This window comes from Lontra canadensis, unplaced genomic scaffold, assembly GCF_010015895.1.
Source record: "Lontra canadensis isolate GAN:19392208 unplaced genomic scaffold, GSC_riverotter_1.0 scaffold34, whole genome shotgun sequence".
Lineage (NCBI taxonomy): Eukaryota > Metazoa > Chordata > Mammalia > Carnivora > Mustelidae > Lontra > Lontra canadensis.
This window is the reverse complement of record NW_022631028.1, coordinates 17,013,432-17,017,322: the sequence shown is the minus strand read 5'-3', so window position 1 is coordinate 17,017,322 and position 3,891 is coordinate 17,013,432. Positions and strand designations below refer to the sequence as shown.

The 3,891-nt window shown below is 36.0% G+C and overlaps 1 pseudogene; it reads right to left on the bottom strand.

Moving 5' to 3' along the window:
- Positions 1-533: 533 nt before the first annotated feature.
- Positions 534-688, bottom strand: LOC116873632 (annotated as a pseudogene).
- Positions 689-3,891: the final 3,203 nt, after the last annotated feature.

Here is a 3,891-nt window from a genome sequence, read left to right as displayed (position 1 = left end):
CAACAAAATCAACAGAAGCAGATCCATACCAAGATACATTATAATTAAAATGGCAAAATTATAAAGAATAAATTTTAAAAGCAACAGGACAAAATGAAACAATTACATAAAAGGAAAACCCCATAAGGCTACCAGGGGATTTTTCAGCATAAACTTACCAAGCCAGAAGGGCAGGCATGATATATTCAAAGTGCTGAATAGAAAAAAAAAAAATCTGTAGCCAAAAATACTCTATCCAGTAAAGCTATTATTCAGTATAGAAGGAGAGATAAAGAGTTTCTTAAACAAACAAAAGCTAGGGGCACCTGAGGGGCTCAGTTGGTTAAGCGGCTATCTTCGGCTCAGGTAGTGATGGTCCTGGGATCGAGCCCCACATCAGGCCTCTTGCTCATCAGGGAGCCTGCTTCTCCCTCTCCACCTGCCTGCCTCCCTGCCACTCCCCCCCATTTGTACACTGTCTCTCACTATATCTCTCTCTGTCAAATAAATGGATAAAATCTTTAAAAAATAAATAAATAAAGAAGTTCATGACCACTAAACCAGCTCTGCAAGAAATTTTAAGGGGACTCTGAGCAGAAAGGTATGAAGGTAGGAAACACAAAAGCAGAAAAAATGAGTATTTTTCAATTAGCAATAATCGTGCCTTGGATAAACCTCATTGGCTACGATACTACCACTGGGCAAAGCTTAAAAATGAATATTTTTTAAAAATATCAGCCAATGAACTCACAAAATAAAAGGATGACACCTTATACTTAAAATGTGAAGAGGAGAGAAGGAAAGAATGGGTTCAAACTTAAGTGACCATCAACTTAATATAGACTGCTATATGCAGAAGACATTATATACAAACCTAATGGTAACCACAAATCAAAAACCATAGGGATGCCTGGGTGACTCAGTCAGTTAAGCAGCTACATTTGGCTGAGGTCATGACCCCAGGGTCCTGGGATTGAGTCCCACACTGGGCTCCTTGCTCAGCGGGGAGCCTGCTTCTCTGCCTCAGCCTGGCATTCTGCCTGCTTGTGCTCTCTCTCTTGCTCTCTCTCTGACAAATATATAAATAAAATCTTTAAAAAAAAACTAATAAATATTCAGAGAATAAAAAGAAATTCAGATATATCACTAAAGAAAACCAGAAATTAGCAAAAAGAAAGATGAGAAAGGAGCAGAGAAAATCTTCAAAAACAACCACAAAACAAGTAATAAAATGGCAATAAATATGTATCTATCAATAATTACTTTGAATGTAAATGGATTAAATGGGCCAATCAAAAGCCATAGGTGACAGAATGGACTAAAAACAAAAAAAGATCCATCTATATGCTGCCTACAAGATCATTTTAGATCTAAATACACCTACAGGGGCACCTGGGTGGCTCAGTGGATTAAAGCCTCTGCCTTCAGCTCAGGTCGTGATCCCAAGGTCCTGGGATCCAGCCCCGCATCAGGCTCTCTGCTCATCAGGGAGCCTGCTTCCCTTCCTCTCTCTGTCTGCCTCTCTGCCTACCTGTGATCTCTGTCTGTCAAATAAATAAATAAAATCTTTAAAAAAATAATAAATACATAAGTAAATAAATAAATACACCTACATATTGGAAGTGAGGGGATGAAGAAACATTTGTCATGCAACTATATGTCATCAAAAGAAAGCTGGAGTGCCCATACTTACACTGAGCAAAACGAGACTCCAAGGAGGGAAAAAAAAAAAAGACTGTAACAAGAGACAAAGAAGGGCAATATATAATTATAAGGGGGACAATTCAACAAGAAAATTTAACAATTGCAAATATTTATGCACCCAACGTGGAGAACCCAAAAACATAAAATAGTTAATAATAAACATAAAAGACTAACAATAATAATACAATAATAGTAGGGAATTTAACACTCTACTCACATCAATGAACAGATCATCTAAACAAAAAATCAACAAGGAAACAATCTCTTTAAATGACACACTGAACCAGATAGACTTAACAAACATACTCAGGGCATTCCATCCTAAAACAGCAGAATACACATTCTATTCAAGTGCACATGGGACATTTTTTAGAAGAGCTCACATATTAGCCTACAAAACAAATTTCAACAAATTCAACAAGATTAAAGTCATACCATGCATCTTTTCTGAACAAAATGTTATGAAACCAGAATTCAACCACAAGAAAAAATCTGGTAAGAGCATAAATACATGAAGGTTAAATAACATGCTATTAAACAATGAATGACTCAACTAAGAAATCCAAGAAGAAATAAGAAGTACATGGAAACAAAAGTGAAAACACAATGGTTCAAAACCTTTGGGATATAGCAAAAGTGGTTCTAAGGGGGAAGTTAATAGGAATACAAGTCTACCACAAGAAGAAAAATCTCAAATAAACAACTCAGCCTTACGACTAAAGAAGCTAGAAAAATAAAACAACAACAACTAAAACCAGCAGAAGGAAGGAAGTAATAAAGATTAGAGAAGAAATGAATAAATAAACTAAAAGAACAAACTAACAAACAAAAAAACCCAGAAAACAAAAGAACAGATTAATGAAATCAGGAACTGGTTCTTCAAAAAAAATCATTAAAATTGATAAACCTGTAGCCAGATTTGTCAAGAAAAAAAGTGAAAGGACTCAAATAAATAAAATCACAAATGAGAGAGGAGAATAACCATTACCACAGAAATCTAAATAATAATAAGAGAATATTATGAAAAACTAAATGCCAACAAACTGGACAACCTAGAAAAAAATGAATAAATTCCTAGAAACAAATAAATTACCAAAACCAAACAGGAAGAAATAGAAAACTTGAACAGACTCATAACTAGCAAAGAAATTGAATCAGTAACCAAAAAAACTCCCCCAAAAACTGAAGATCAGGACCATATGGTTTCACATGCAAGTTCTACCAAACGTTGAAGAGTTAATACCTATTGTTCTCAAACTATTTGAAAAAACAGAAAAGGAAGGAAAATTGCCAAATTCATTATATGAGGCGAGCATTCCCCAATACCAGAACCAGAAAAAGATACTACCAAAAAAGAGAACTAGAGTCCAATACCTCTGATGAACATAGATGCAAAATTCTCAACAAAATACTAGCAAACCAAATCCAACAATACACTAAAAAATAAAAAATAATTCACCACACTCAAATGGAATTTATTCCTGGGTTACAAGGGCCATTAAATATTCACAAATCAACCAACATGATATATCACAACAATAGGAGAAAATAAAAGAACATATGGTCATATCAATAGATACAGGAAAAAATGACAAAGTAAAATATTCATCTGTGATAAAAACCTTCAACAAATTAGGTTTAGAGGGAACATACCTCAACATAATAAAGGCCATCTATAGTTGGAGAGGATGTGGAGAAAGGGGAACCCTCTTACACTGTTGGTGGGAATGCAAGTTGGTGCAGCCACTTTGGAGAACAGTGTGGAGATTCCTCAAGAAATTAAAAATAGAGCTTCCCTATGACCCTGCAATTGCACTACTAGGTATTTACCCCAAAGATACAGATGTAGTGAAAAGAAGGGCCATCTGTACCCCAATGTTTATAGCAGCAATGGCCACGGTCGCCAAACTGTGGAAAGAACCAAGATGCCCTTCAATGGACGAATGGATAAGGAAGATGTGGTCCATTACACTATGGAGTATTATGCCTCCATCAGAAAGGATGAATACCCAACTTTTGTAGCAACATGGACGGGACTGGGAGAGATTATGCTGAGTGAAATAAGTCAAGCAGAGAGAGTCAATTATCATATGGTTTCACTTATTTGTGGAACATAACAAATAGCATGGAGGACAAGGGGAGATGGAGAGGAGAAGGGAGTTGAGGGAAATTGGAAGGGGAGGTGAACCATGAGAGACTATGGACTCT